This window comes from Pinus tabuliformis, chromosome 7, assembly GCF_031772625.1.
Source record: "Pinus tabuliformis cultivar Carrire ecotype Pingquan chromosome 7, CPIR1, whole genome shotgun sequence".
Classification (NCBI taxonomy): domain Eukaryota; kingdom Viridiplantae; phylum Streptophyta; class Pinopsida; order Pinales; family Pinaceae; genus Pinus; species Pinus tabuliformis.
In genome coordinates, this window is record NC_142293.1 from 746808946 (window position 1) to 746824854 (window position 15909).

Consider the following 15909-nt stretch of genomic DNA (forward strand, 5'->3'; position numbering starts at 1 on the left):
GGTTTTGCTTGTCAAACAACTGCTTCACTTGGTTCACACACTGACACTTTGTCTTTAAGGCGCTGCTTTGGATGGAGCCTCCAACAAGTGGCTCTTTGATGGCCACTTTCATGGCAATGACTGCAGTAGGTTTTCTTCCTCCATATCTACTTAACCTATTTCTTTTCATGCTACTGAGAGGGTCTTTCACGCCTCATCCTTTTGTGTGCTGCCATTCTTTTCCAACACTTCGAAAATGTATGGTTATGTAATCCACAAAAGGTGTATGTTTTTTGATGCCATGTTCTTCGTTCATCATTAACAACATGATTATAACTAAAATGAACATTTGAATGTTGAGAGTGGTTATACCTTTCCTTGCTGTCTTTGGCGTAAGTATGGCGACGAGAGCTTGCCTCAGCTCTCTCCCTACAATGGAAACTACCATGGGATGATGGGGATGTTTTCCCATCATTTTCTTTCCTCGACGATTTTGACTATGTCTTAGAAGCATATGACACCTTCGAACATTCTCCTTTGGTGTATCTCGAGCCTGCAAATTGAGGTCTCTGCACAACCTCCAATGGTCAAGTTATGCATTGGTTATTAATGCCAAGTTTTTCTTCCTTCTCTTGCCTTGTGCTTGTAAGGAGCCTCATTTTTGTCCCTATAATTGGGATCTCCAAATCTCCAACAAAAAGCATACTATGTGAAGATGAAATCGAAAGGAAATCAACATCTTTTACCTCCTCTTTCGATTTCGAAAGAACTAATGAGGGTTTCTCATCATCTGTTGTTGGTGGCTTGATAACTGTCATGGCACATTCCCTAACTTCTTTTCTGACATACCCAAGTCCTGCCTGACGAGGTAATTCTTCTACTTTGATGGGGTTGACAATGCCTTGGCCATTAACACCCAAGCCTTTTCCTTCATACCCCATTCTCTTAACCAATTTGGAGCCAATTCTTGTGGTGTGATTTTCAAAAATAGCGAAATCATCATTAGGAAACATACATGAATTTGGAGAATTACATTTTACTTCACGTGGGTCATGTTGCAGCTTTTTCAAGACCTCGTCCTTTGCTCATAGCTATCATAGCAGACTATGTTTCTCCTCTTTCTCTTCATGTAGACACATCTTCAATTCAACGTTCTTTGTTTGAAGATTATGTTTGTTGTGCTTTAGTTCTTCCAAGGCCTCTTTCGTGGCTTGCAACTAAAGCTGCAATCACTCCTTTTCCTCTGTCTCTTTCTGTAGAGTTTCATACATTATTTCCACTCTTTTGGAAATGTTGAGCATGGTCTCGTACATCGCTTTTTCATCCTCTACTACTGCATGTTCCATTGTTCACGCTGCAATTCACATCAATGCAAAGACCGCTCTAATACCACTTGATCCAAGTATGGGTGTGACAAAGGACCCTTCCAAGACCTTTTACTTTCGTGATGTGTTAAATTGCATTTTTAAAATAACATAAATGAATACACCTGCATGTTGTAAAGGATAGGAACATGTCAATCATCAGCATCATAAAAACATAAGCATTGATAACGAAGTTCGTCGAGGAGGGACTACGTCTCCGGGCCCCGGTGTCAAGATGGTGTAGGTCACCGCATTAAGTTCTATCAATAGTAATGATGTACATAAGAGATGATGTCACGATCATACAAGGAAAATTCCCTCACATAGGAGTGGCTCTAAGAGATGTTCCACTACAGGAACTCTCAATCAAAAGACTCCTATCAGTATGACATAAAACTCATGCATGATGAGCATCTCGCTAACATGGCATAAAAGGGATATCAATGCAAAAACATGCATGATGACAACAAGAGTATCCCAGCAACATACAACAAAGGGATCTCAAAGCATAACATGACGAACCATGACAGCAAGTACATCACATAGATGATTCCGCATCACATCAAGTAAGGAATCATGAAAACATGTAAGAAATAGAATCCCACATCAAACATCAAAATGGATATGTGTAGCACAATACATGAAGAAGAAGTACATGGACACATGTTATACCTCACAACCAAGGGCCATCTGAATAAGAAGATGTCAAACTGTTGAAGCTATTCATACCATCGATCTCACGCCATCAATCGCATGACAATGACTTCTTGCACATGAATGTGGACATCTGCATTGGCAGTTAGAAAAGTGGCTGGAAAATAAAATGAGAGAATGAAAAATATGAATGCACCATCAGATTTGTGGCATCAAGTAGTGCAAAATCAACTGTCCAAGATCTTAATTCTGAGAAATTGAGAATCTGGGGCTCCAGGGATCTTTTAGATTCTCCTTAGATTCCTCAAAGATTCTGCTCCATGGGTGGACTGGAAATCTACAACTCGAATGGAGAATCTGACCTCACCATTGCAATCCCTGTGAAAAACCATGAAAAACAAGTATAAACTTGACTATATTCCGACATGGAGAAAAATTACCTTGGGAAAATTTCAAGGCTCATGGTTCTGCTCCTTGCTTTTACAACGATCATGGTTCTGCATCCCTACTGAAAAGTGATCAAAAAATGTAGAACTCTGATGGAGAAATGGACAGCGCCATTGTATTCGTGGCGTCGAGAGGTGTTGAAACCATATAAAATTTGTCAAAATCTAAAAAAGTGGAAATTTGGCCCTCCTGCAAAATTCATGGTTCCACCTGCATAAAAATTAATTAAAAATTTACTGCATCTCAGTTTTCGTGCCCGCTCCTGGTTCCTCCATCTACATCAAACTACGTGCACTAGTAAAATTTAGGTTCATATATAAGTTTGTTGGCGGAATAATAAAAAAAGGTGGTTTGGCAAAGTGTTAAATATAACTGTTTGTTTTTTAAATGGGGAGTCGGGTCCACATTGGGTGGCCCACACCAAACTCTCGCATGGTTAAAGTGTTGTTGGTTTTGGTTTTTAAATGTTTCAGTTGGGCCGCCCATGGTGTGGGCCGGCCACGTGGCCGGGTGGGTTCGATTCCCACCATCCCATTCAAATATGGTGTATGGTGCGTAGGTTGGTGGGGTGGTGGGGTTGGTGGCCCCCACACCTCTTAATTTATATTTTTTTGTTTCAAAATTAAAAAAATGCACCCTTTTAAAATTCATTTTTTTAAGCAGTAGGAGTCAAATTGTTGACCCCATAATTTCATCTGGAATCTTGCTGAAGTTGGCCGGGTTAGGTCCAAATTGTGGCCTCCTTAAGCTGCCCAGTCATCAAAAAGTCAACCCAACTTCGGCTGCCTCTAACTTTCGCATCCAGCATTAGATTGACAAATCGTTTGCACCACCATGATCAGGAAGACGAGATCTACGCTCTGGTCCTAGTTTGAGCATAATCCGAACACTTTGATTTTTGAGCTTCCCTGAGTCCTCCTTGTCTTGGGTGTGTCTCTAGAGCCACCTGGATCATTACTTCACTCACTTTTCTTAATTAACTCAATTAATCATTATTTTGTTATTTATTTAAGTAAATAAAGATTATTGACCATTTCTATAATCATTTCCTCTCCCAAAAATAATAAAATACTCATAATAGTTAGACCTTGATTTAGTCAACCAAATATCTTATTATTTTGACTAGATCTAGTCCAATCTAGCATTTTATTATAAATAGAGAGGTTTCTTCTTCACCATTTACACATAATCACAATCATCATCGTCACATTGATCCTATAGCATTTGAGTTCTCACATTTTCTCATTACCATTCCATTGCCCATTTACACACAAAAGAGAGAGAATAAGCACTTTGCAACATATAGGACACTAAAGAACCCTCCCACAAAGGAGGATTGTATTTGACACAAGTGAGATCTCTTATGCTCTTGAGGTGTTATTTATAATTTTTTATCAATAATAAAAAACATTTTATTTCCATTGGGTATTCATCATTGCTATGTTTAATATTTGTTTCCAACTTCTATTTACTTTATTGCAAGGATTTCTATTAACAACTTACTATGCAGATATGAAGACGTTTGTCAAACATTGCAAGTTTTTTGGAGTTTGTAATATATTTTGTGTTGTTAGGCTACTTTGGTCACCAATAGTAAAAGTATATTTTTGGCACACTTTCTCAGAAACTTACCACTAACATCTTCCATACTCCTAGTTCTCATGTTGGTCTTACCTTATAGGCCATCTGTAGCCCTATTTAATTTTTTTTAGATAATTCATGCTTCAATCAAAAAATCTGGGTTGATAGGCATATTCCCCTTCTTGATAAATCTCTGTTGAATATCTAGATTCCTAAATCCGATTCTCGAGCTGGAAGTTATGGTCTCTCAAAGTTTTGGACTATTCACCCCAATTTCCCTTGTTCTATCACTTTTTTATGTTTTTAATTTATAGATAATTATATATTCAAATGTTCCAATATAGCTCCATGCCTAGGTTCTATAGTCCCATAAATTTCCATTGATTGTTTCGGTGCCCCAATCTAAGCTTTGGTTGTTGAGTTACACTCTTTTGAAGTGATTGTTGACCCTATTTTTTCCTTCATACTATTTAAGTGATAACTCCTTCATATTATCTTTGTTATGAAATTGTAATATGTCATTAGAAATATCTCTTTGATTCCTTTTATTTGAGTTGCAATTGCATGTAAGTATTTAAAAAAAAAATTCTACATGAAAATTTCATTTAGGGCCTAAAAAATGCCTTGCAAGTAGATGACTCAAATTTTTAGTGAAAATTAAAAAAAATGGAAGAAATTTTGATTATTTTATTACATTGTACTAATGAAATATACATGTATCTATGTTTTGTAGTTTTCTTTAGACATACCGACCTCCCCCGTGTGTCTCTACTTCATTGGAAGGTATTGTGGGTACAAATTTGGGTTTTTAGTTATGTTGGGAACAAGTCTCCTAGGGTCAACTTTGGGGTTAATGGTGAGCACTAGTATTGCAGCAACAATGCTGCAACTACTGAGCTGCCTACTTTACTATTATCAACCCAGTAGTTCGTAACAAACTTGGAAGTGACGATGTTGTATGCACAAGTACTAGTTCTTACTGCAGGCTGTCACTTGGTCAGCTGGCGCAAGATCACTAGGAGCTTAAGCCAACTTCTATGGATTCTAGAAGAAGCCCTATATGTAGTGAAAGAAAGGAAAGCTTACTCTATAGATGCTACTCTACTTTTAGAAAGGAAAAAGACTGAAATGTAAAGTAAACCTAGCAAACCCTACTTAACCAACTAATCCTACTTTTGCAGAAAGCACTATGAAAACCATGAAATGAATGCCATTACCTACTCAAGGAAGTAAAAAACATCTTCTCAAGCTATTTCTAGAAGTAAATGAGTAAAAAACATCTATTTGGATTTTTATGTGAAATTGACATGCATGTATTTTATTTTGTGTGAAGGTGGAAGCGAATAGGTGGTGTTCAAGGGCGACTTTGGGGTTTGAGGAAATGTAGGATGGTGTACATGGGTCGTAGGAGGTCTCTAGTGGCATTTTGGAGGCTTTTCCCACATTTGGCCTTCAAAAGAAAGCCTATAGGAAAATCTACAGGAGGACACAGGGGATCTACAGGAGGTCTACAAGAGGATGCCAAGAGCAGTTTTGAAGGTTTTGAAGGTGTGAGAGTGGGTGGAAAAGGTATATGAAGGTTGGGATGATGTGTTAGGGTGCCTAGGGTCCACCAAGAATCACTAGGAGAGGGAAAGATGATTGGGAGAGAGGAAGAAGTCCTATGGAAAAATGCAGAAAACTAAGGCAGATTTGAGGTGAACTTTGGGCGACCTGTAGGGCATGGATCAAAGAGAGAATGTGATGGCTGATAGGTTGACCTGCTATGAGAAGAGATCTGCTACAAAAGAACTGACAGTCAACCAATGAGATCAAGCAAGCAAGGAAATGAGTACATAAAAAAGTAAAATAAATAAATAAAAATAAATAAATAGAATTTTGCATCAAGCTACTCTAAATTATGAGCTATGGAATTAAATGCTGAAAAATTCTACAAGGAGAGAAAGCATGAAAGAAGACTTATTGCAAAGACAAAAATGAGCATGGTGGAATAGATCTAAAGCAAAGCATTAACTTTCTAACAAACTGCAAACACTAGACTTCCTATGGAGAAGGAAAATCTGTGTTTTTGAGGCAGCAAGAGGGTCTTTGCCTCAGTTCATGGTCCTAAAGGGAGGAAAAGAGGCCAAGGCACTATTGCTAGCCTTTTGAATCTTCTTCCTATCACTGATTATCCTACTATAGAAAACACAAATGGAAACAACCTTCTAAATCACCAAAAGCAACCTATTCTTAACCAAGAAAGAAATTCATCTAACAACAACTAATCCATAAAATGAAACAAAGCATATAAATACAAACAAGAGGAGCTTGGCTACTTGGATTGGGCCCTAACCCAAGAGCTTTAGCCCTCTGAGGTAACTTAGTGCTAGCTCAAGAAGGATCTCATCTTTATTATCAAAATAGTAATAGGATTACATGAAATTTTCACCAAAAGTAAGCTCAAAGTTTAGCAGAGTTTTACAATAGCAAAAGTACAAAAAAAATCCAACAAAAATTCGACCCTAGTGAGGCCATAGGCCTCTCTACTTATACAACTAAAGCTCCCAACAGCTCCCTTAGAATCAGGGATTCTTGGCTCCCAAAACTCGAGATAAACATAAGTTATCCTCCACTTGCTCGGTTGCCTCCTAGTGCATTGATTTGGCTATTTGTACTCCGAGCTGCATGAAGGGGAATTCGAAGTGGGTAGTAATAAATGAGTGGGATTCCCTCCTATAAATCCTCTCCTTTGTCCATTTTGAATTATTTCTGCCAATTGTCCATTGAATCTTTGACTTTGTCTTCAAAATTCAACAAAAATCTACATTAAACACATATTAGACCTCATGGCATCATAACTAACTCAACTCACTCCATCAGCATAAATATAATTAAAAAACAAGCAATAATCTAAGAGAATGGTTGATTTAACTATGTTAGGAGGCAAACTGAGCCCATATAATTACCTATTTATGGGGCTCATAATCACCCCCTACTAAAGGTGTTGCTCATCCTCTAAGCAACTTAGTCCATCTCCTCATATTTGATGGCCCTGGTGGCCTCCCTAACATCCCATGCTTCTAATGTGATCTCCTCTTCTTTTTCATGGAATCCTACCTTTCTATCTACCTCTTTCCACTGTTGTTGCTCTTCTTCTTATTTTCTACCTTCTAGCATGCCTAGCAACAGTGGGGGACTCAATTTGAGGCCAATCCAATTGACCTTCAACCTCTGCATGGAGCACTTGTACATTGGCACTCTCCTTAATGCCTCTTGCATCCTTATTGGGGAGTGATACTCCCTGATATGCAAACTATGTGGTAACGTGTTCCATCTCCTCATACAAGCATGCACATAGTCATCCCCAAGTAACCTTTTCATATCCTCAAAAAGTGCAATGGATTGAGCCTAATCATTGATATATTTAGGGGAAATTTGAGGATTATTTGTAAGAAGGTTATGTGTGCTGATGAGTGCCATGGGATCTGATGGCTCAGCTCTGATCATTAAGGGTTCATTCTTCTCCTTTATCATCAACTTTCTTATTTCTATTGCCCTTAACTCTTCATGATTCATCCATGAGGCCATGGCCATTAGTTGCAAGTCCCCTAGCCTAGCATTGGGGTCCCACACATTCATGTCTGTGAGGGCCATGTTATGCAAATAGAATTCTGCCATTTTTTCCTTGTCTTCTGATGAGCTTTGGTCACACAGGTCCATAAACTGCCTGTAATCTTGGAAAGGCATTGTGTCTCTTTGTGCCAAAGTCTCGATCTGAAACTACATCCATTGGTCCTTGAGATACAGGCCATAGGATTTTGCTGGTGTCCTACATTGCAATGCCTCCATAGACTAGCTGGCCATGCATGCCAGTTGGGTCTCTTTCTCTTGTAGCTATCTTCTTAGCAATTCATTTTCTGTTTCAAGGTGATTTCTTGTGATTGCTTCTCTATGTCTGACAACACTTAATTCTCTACCCATTTCTCTGAGTTAGTTCTCCATATGGCCAATATCCTCAACTCCCTTGGATTTGGCTATTTGCATCCACCAATGGGTCCTTATTCTTTCTTTCTCCAACTCAAAGAATAGTGGAATTGCAATTTTTTGTGGAATGATTCTTCCCCCCTCAAGAAGATTGTACTAAGAGCTAAGACTAGGTTGGGGATCAGGTTCTTGTGCCTTTGTTGCTTCCTCCTTCCTCTATGGCTATCCTTCTACATGTTTTTCAAGTTTTTTAGTCTCCTGTAGTTTTGACAGGGTCTCCTGTAGAACAGTCTGTGCCTCCTGTAGAACTGTTTTTGAGTCTTGTAGTTCTAGTTTTTCTTTCCATGTGGGAGATCTAGGAGTCCCCCTTTCATAAGTGATAGGTTCCTTGGAAGGGGATCCCTTTCCTTGGTCAAAGGGTGAATCTTCAATAACAATAGGCACTTTGGAAGAAGGCTGGGGTTTCCCTATTTTGATCCTTGTGCTCTTCCTAGCCCTGAAATACAATGAGGTCTGCCTCTTCCTCTTTTGTTTTGGTTTAATTGGGTTGCTGAGGACAGTGAGAGCAGTTGCTGCCTCTCTTTCTAGGGTCTTAGGAGACACTTCTATCTTTTCTGCCCCTTTCTCTCCTCCTTCTATTTTTTTCTCTATCTCTGTTTGTTTTGTTTCTCCTTACTCTTTTTAGATTCTTTCTTCTTACCTTCTTGTTCCTTAGTTTCTTCTCCTTCTCCCCCTTGTTGCTCTTCCTCCTCACTATCAAAAGGACTGATATCATAAGGGAGGGCCTTTATGTCATCTTCTACTATCATGTTTCTGAAGACTTCCCATGCTATAGGGAGTGTGAATGTATGGAGGGCTTCTTCCATTAAAATTTTGATTAAACCATAGTGAGCTAGCTGATCTGGACTCCATGCCTTGAACTTAATGATGGAGTCTATGAGGGACTATAGGAGGAAATAGAGGATGCTGAGTTTCTTGGGTGTTGGAGTGTCCATGCCATATCTTAGCTCATGAAGGATTCTAAAATGGTAGCCATAGACTATGCTATACTTCCCCTCACAGGAAATATATTTGATTATTTGGTAACTAACCTCATCCCAATGGTAGGGTATGCTTGTCCTTCTGATGCCATTTTTATCTTCTACAGGATGTTCATTGTTTTGGAAGAAGTTTTTCTTGGCAGCCTATCCAATTGGTTTTTCATCTTTGCTCCAAGGTAATCCAAGAGGAAGGGTAGTAACCCTATTGATAAATTCTGTGGTTATTTCCATGGAAATACCTCTAAAAGTGACAGTGGCATGGGTTCTTGAGTGAGGGACTAAAGAAAGGGCAAATTCCTTAGCAATTTCCTCATCAAACCCTCATAATTTCTCAAAAAATGTCATCCAATTTGCCCTTGTGAATATGGCTACTACTTGGGGATGTTCATGGAGCTTGGTTGAATTAGCGGGCTAATTCCTCATGAACCCTCTTGTCATTGTGCTTATACCCCTTTTCAACACCAAATGTAGAGACGGAGACAAGAATTTTGAAGAAATAGGAAAACAGAGGAAAATTGTGTTTTTTATTTTTATTTTTATTTTTTAAATAGGCAGAAACTTTTTATGTAATTCCTCTTCTTCTATGGACTCAATTCCTCCTTAAAATGATATCATTCATTACACATATTGATAATCAAGGTGGGTATGCATGGAACCTACCTCCTCAAGCCAGAAATTGAGCAAAAAACCTGTGTTTTCTTCTTAAAAACAACTCACTGCCCCTCCTGTAGAACTGCCTGTAGGTGCTCCTGTAGAACCTGTAAGTGCTCATGTAGACAATGCCGAGAGCAGGAGGATGGTTGAGATTGATGAAAAAAGATGGTTTCAAGGCTATGGGGTGACAAGGAGTTTGATGCAACTAAGTTTACGAGGAGAGAATGAGGGAAAAGGTGGTGAGAGTGCTTGATGAGGAGTACTTATTACTTCTTTTAGATATTTTCGGTGATGGGGGTGATCTGGAAAAAATGTACGTTGGCCATATTTGGACCATTGGTCCCCACCTGCCTTTTCATCATGGTTTCTTCCAGTAATCACCTCTCATTATTGTATCGGAGTTTGCATACCCTCCACTACCTATCCTTGGTATCTTTCTCTGAGTTGACTATGCGCACGTGTGGGTGACATCTTCGAGTGAGTGCATTCAACTAGATGAATGTGGCCAAGTTAACTGGCCACCTTTTCTTGTTCAACCTCAACCATCTCATTTGCTCATGCATATCTTTCAATTACACAAATGCAAATAGAGTAGCGAGTTAGCCACTTACCTGTGAGTCGAATGTATGTGTTGTGAGGTATTTTGGTTCCTTTTACTACTGCATGCTTGTACTTCCTTTGCTACATGCTATCTGCTTTCTGATGTGTGGTTGTTTGGCTTGTGTAGGTTTCTTCTGGTTGGATCTAAGCTTTAGATGTCTCCTTCAATACTCATGACTGCACTTCTTTTACTGTTGTAGCTTGATTTTAATGGGATCAGCTGCTACAGGAATTCCTACAGGAGCTCATGTAGTTGCTTCTCCCTTTGAAATTTCAGCTTATTTTTGTGCTAGGAACTGTGAGGATGATGCCACAAATGCAAATGGAGATGGAGAGATACTAGGTAAGCTGCAGGTGAGATTTCAGGTGCTTCTTCCTTTCTTATTTTTGTTTTTTCTCTTTTTAATAAAAACAGGTTTTCTGTGTTTTTCTGTGACAAGAAGGAAAAATATGTTGATGATGATGTGATGTAGGTGTGGAATGGATGGCAAGGAGGGTTGATAGCTATAAGAGGGTTTATATGTCCTTTATAAGGCTTCCCTGCCCCTCAAACTACTTTTTTGAACCATTTCTGGCTCTCTGTAATCCCTACAGGAGCCTCCTGTAGAAAACACAGAACCTCCTGTAGAACTCATAGTTTCCGAAAAAAGAGAAGAGTGGGGTGGAAGAAAGGTTAGAAATGATGGAGAAGAGTGTGGAGGAGATGAAATAGGTGCTGGTGTGAATGTCAGGGCTCTGTGGCATCTCCTCTTGCTCTCTCTGGTCCTCCTGCAAACCTGCAATGCACATTAAAATTCAATTTTCTTTTTCTTCTTTTTCTCTTTTTTTTTTTTGAAACAACTAGGGCACCTCAAGGAGGTTTTCACCCTAATTTCCTACCTTGGGCATCTCCAAGGGAGGTTTTCACCCAGGGATCTTATTCTCTTTTTCCTTTCTCTTTTTTTTTTTTTGGCATCATTGGGTTGCCTCAGAAGAGGTTTTCAACCCAATGATGGGGCTCAAGCGCCTCATGGAGGTTTTCACTTGAGTCCTTATTTTTTATTTCTTTTTTCTATTTCTTCAGCGAGTGGGTGAAGTGGAGGCTAAGACATGCTCCACTACCATCACTGTCTTATTCAGATCTTCGATGAACTCTCACTTGGAGAGAGGCTTCCTATAAATTTTCAACCTATGTCCATTGACAAGCATGGGGATGGCTTCCTCATCAATGGTTCTGATTAGAACTGAACCATTTTCAATGCATTTTTCCATAGTGTAGGGTCCCAGCCATCTTGTCCTCAACTTGCATTTGAAGTCTTTATACCTTGAATCATAGAGCAGTGCCCAATCTCCCTCTTGGAATTGCTTCTCCTTGATATTTTTGTCATGCCATATCTTCCTCTGAAGCTGAACTACCTCTGTGTGGAGAAGGGCCTGCAATCTTTGTTCATCCAATCCATTGAGCTGGAGTAATCTTTCCTTCTATGCATGGCTAAGGTCTAGGTCTAGTTGAGCTTCCATCCTTAGTGTATTGAATTCAAATCCCATTGACAGCAAAACCTTCTTCCCATAGACCAGTTCATAGGGTGTGAACCCTATGGTGGTCTTCCATGTTGTGTTGTAGGTCCAGGTGGACTCAACTAATCTGTCTGCCCAATATTTTCTACTGCTTCTGACTACCTTGGTCAAAATACCTTCCAAAGCTCTGTTAGTGACTTCCACCTGCCCATTGGCTTGTGGATGGTAAGGGGTGGAAGTCATGTGCTTGTTTTTATAATGTGTGAGCAGGTCTTCAATCACACTGGAAGTGAACTAACTGCCTTGATCTGTGACCAATTCTCTTGGATACCCAAACTTGTAAAATATGTTTTCTCTCAAAAACTCAGCTACTTTTTCCTTTGTCGTTGTTTTTATTTCTTTTGTTTCTGTCCACTTTGTCAGGTAATCGGTGCACACAATGATGTACTTCTTCTGTTTTGAAGGAGGGTTGATAGGACCTACAAAGTCCATGCCCCACTTCTCAAATGGCTCAAAAGTCACTTGAGGCTAAATGGGCATCTCATCCTTTTGAGTAGGTTTCCCCATCCTTTGACACTGATCACATTGGCTGGTGTATCTCCTCACATCTTGATGAAGAGGGGGCCAATAGTAGCCTGCTTGCAATATTTTGAAGGCATTTCTCTTTGCTGCAAAATGACCTCCACAAAGCCCATCGTGATAGGTCAGGAGGATGTCAAAGAGTTCCTTCTCCTTGAAACATCTTCTCAAGATCTGATCTGGGCCAAGTTTGAAGAGATTACCCCCAATCCAGGTGAAAGGGGCACTTTACCTTACTATCTTGCTATTCTCTTTTGAGGATAGGTGTGGTGGAAATTGTGCTGAAACCAAGTAGTTTGCTATATCAGCAAACCATGGAGAGATACTGAGATAGAAAACAGATGTTAATCTGGCATTTGGTCATCCACCATTCCTTCTTCACCTGCAAGCAAATTTACTCTAGACAAAAAGTCAGCAACAACATTTTCTTTACTAGGATTATCCATAAGTGTCAGATCAAACTGTTGTAATAGAAGCAACGATCTAATAATGCAAGCATTTACATCTAGTTTGTTCATTAAATATCTAATTGCAGCATGATCAGTGTGCACGATGGTTTGATAGCCTGTGATATAATGTCTGAATTTGTTTAAAGAATGCACAACAGCTAGGAGTTCCTTCTCGGTCACTGTGTAGTTTAACTATGCCTTTGAATTTTTTTTTCTTATAAAGTATATGGCATAACATAACTTTTCATCAATTTGTCCTAAGGCTGCTCTTATTGCTTTGTTCGAGGCATCTGTGTGAATGTGAAAGGGTAGGGCCCAATTTAGGCCTCTGAGAATTGGGGCAGTTACTAACTTGCTCTTCAGGGTATCTAGGGCTTCTTGACAATTTTCGGACCATATGAACTCAACATCTTTGCCTAAAAGGCCAAACAAAGGAGAGGCTAGCTTACTGAAGTCTTTAATGAATCTTCTGTAATATCTAGCCAAGCCTAGGAAACTTCTGACATCTCTCACCTTTTGAGGAGGTGGGACCCTTTGGATGATGGCATTCTTGTTGGGGTCCACCTGCAGTCCTTGTTAAGATATTGCATGACCTAACATGGTCCCTTTGGTCATCAAAAATTCGCATTTTTCCAGATTGAGGGATAGTTCATCTCGATACACTTGTCTAGAACTTTTCCCAGGTTAGATAAAGCTTCCTGAAAGTTAGAACCATAAAGAGTAAAATCATTCATATATATTTCCACTGCATCATGAGCCAGTTCAGAAAATATACTCAATACTGCTCTCTGAGGGGTGTTGTACAAACCAAAAGGAAGGACCTGGTATGTAAAGGTACCCCAAGGACAAGTGAAAGTGGTCTTATCTTGGTCTGCTGGGCTGATTTGAATCTGATTGTACCCGCTAAACCCATCTAGGAAGGAGAAAAACTTTTTCCCTACCAAACCATCTAACACTTGATCTATCAAAGGCAAAGGAAAATGGTCCTTTTTAGTGGCTTTTTTCAATTCCTAATAGTTGACACAGATTCTCCACTTGCCATTTTTCTTTGGCACTAGCACCAAATGAGAGACCCATTCACTGTCAGAGATGGGGTAGATGAATCCTGCATCAAGTAATATTTTCAATTCTTCCTTAACAATGTCTTTCAGTGTTGGATTCATCCTCCTTTGAGGCTACCTGACTGGTTTGCAATCTTCCTTAATGTATATATGATGAGTACATACTGAGGGGTGCACTCCGTTCATCTCCTTATAACTCCAGGTGAAGGCATCTAAATGTTTTCTCAATAAGCTGCACAACTCCTTCTCCTAGGAAGTAGATAGGGATGGATTGATTTTCAAGGTGCTTTCTGGGCCAAACTCTATATTATTATCATGGAGAGAGGTTGGGTCGGCCACACAGAGATCAGTTAAGGGGTTGTTTTTGGTTTCTCTCACTATGTCCTCTAATGCTAAGATACTGGGGGGTGGATTCTGAATCAAATTTCTAATCATATGATCCTCATCTTGTGGTTTCCCCCTCGTGGTAGTTTCTAATGCATAACGTGGTGCAGAATAGACTTCATCCTCATCCTCCTCCTCCAACCAGAAAGGTAGATCATGTTATAGCAAGGGTTGGGCAGGAGGGTATAGGATTAACTACTTTGACATATGCTCGTTCTTTATGGTCATGTTCCCAGCTCGACAGCTGATGTAGGCATCGGTAGTAGCCAACCAGGGTCTTCCCAAGATGAGAGGATACTCAGTGACCTTTGCCTTCAGCTGGAGAACTGAGAAATTAGCAGGGTACTCCAAAGAATCAATGGAGACCATCACATCTTCCACAATCCCTTCAGGGGTCACAATAGAGCGGTCTGCTAGTTGCAGTACTGTCGTGGTCTTCCTCAAGGAGCCCTGGAGGTTAAGTTTGAGCATTATGTCCTTTGTCATCACATTAATGGCATCTCCCAAATCAATCAAGGTATGTGGGATCATGGTGCCATTGATGTGGACATCAACTATTGGGCTTGCAGGGTCCAGATATTTCAGACAGATTACCTGCCCCAACATCAGTTCGGACAGTTGTCCTATGACATTGATGGTTGGGGAATCTCTCTTACACCTTCCTGGATGCCTAAAGCACTTCTCTTTGATCAACCTATTATAGATAGGCACATCTTTTATGTCTTGGAGAAGTGGTATCTTCACACATTACTATTTCAATTCTCCCAGAAGTTCAGTTTCTTTTGGGGTAGGTTGTGTTGTCCTGGATACTCTCTCGGGAAAGGGTGGAATTGCTTTAGGTTCACTTTCCTCTTTATCTTCCTCAACCTCCCTAGGTGGAGGATGGCTATCTTGGATAACCTTCCCAAATCATAGGTTAATCTCCTGAATCTCCATAGCATAAGTTGGGCATGATGGTTCCCCACTATATACTTGCTGAGCCTATCTGTTTTTTGGGTTCGGGTTCAGCTGGGAAAGCATTTGGGGTTGCCTTGGTGGAGCAGGAGGTAATGGTTGTGGTTGAGCAGGTGGTGGAGGCAAAAGATTAGGAAGAGAGTTGCATTGGCGCCTCCACCCCTGATGAGATGCATTCCACTGAGGTTGCGGCTGAGCATAGGATTGAAATGAATGGGTGGAAGGTTAGGCATGATATTGAGATGTGAAGGACCAAGGAGGAGGTGTGGACCAGGAAAGATGAGCAGGGGGGCCCTAAGAAGGTATGGAGGTGACTTGGTTAGGGTTGTAGTATGCCTGAGATGTCCTTTGCATCCCCTGTTAGTATGGTCTAGGTCCAGGCAACCTCTTTTGGTTTATGTAATAGATATGTTCAGTGGCTCCTTCGGTCCCTTGGTATACAACTTTAAGTCCGGGCAAGGACGGCCACTTATCTGTGGAATGATTTTCTTCGCAGACTAAACAAACCTCTATAGAGTTCAATGGGCATTCATTCCTAGGATGCCCCCTAGTGCATCTAGGACAAAAGATGGCCAAATCCCTCTCTGCTTCCTCTTTTTTTCTTTTGATATGTAAGGTATCCATTTGCATGGCAAGAGTCTACAACATCTCACTCTTGATGTCTTCCGGCATGTTTCCGAGTTCACCTTTGATGGATGAA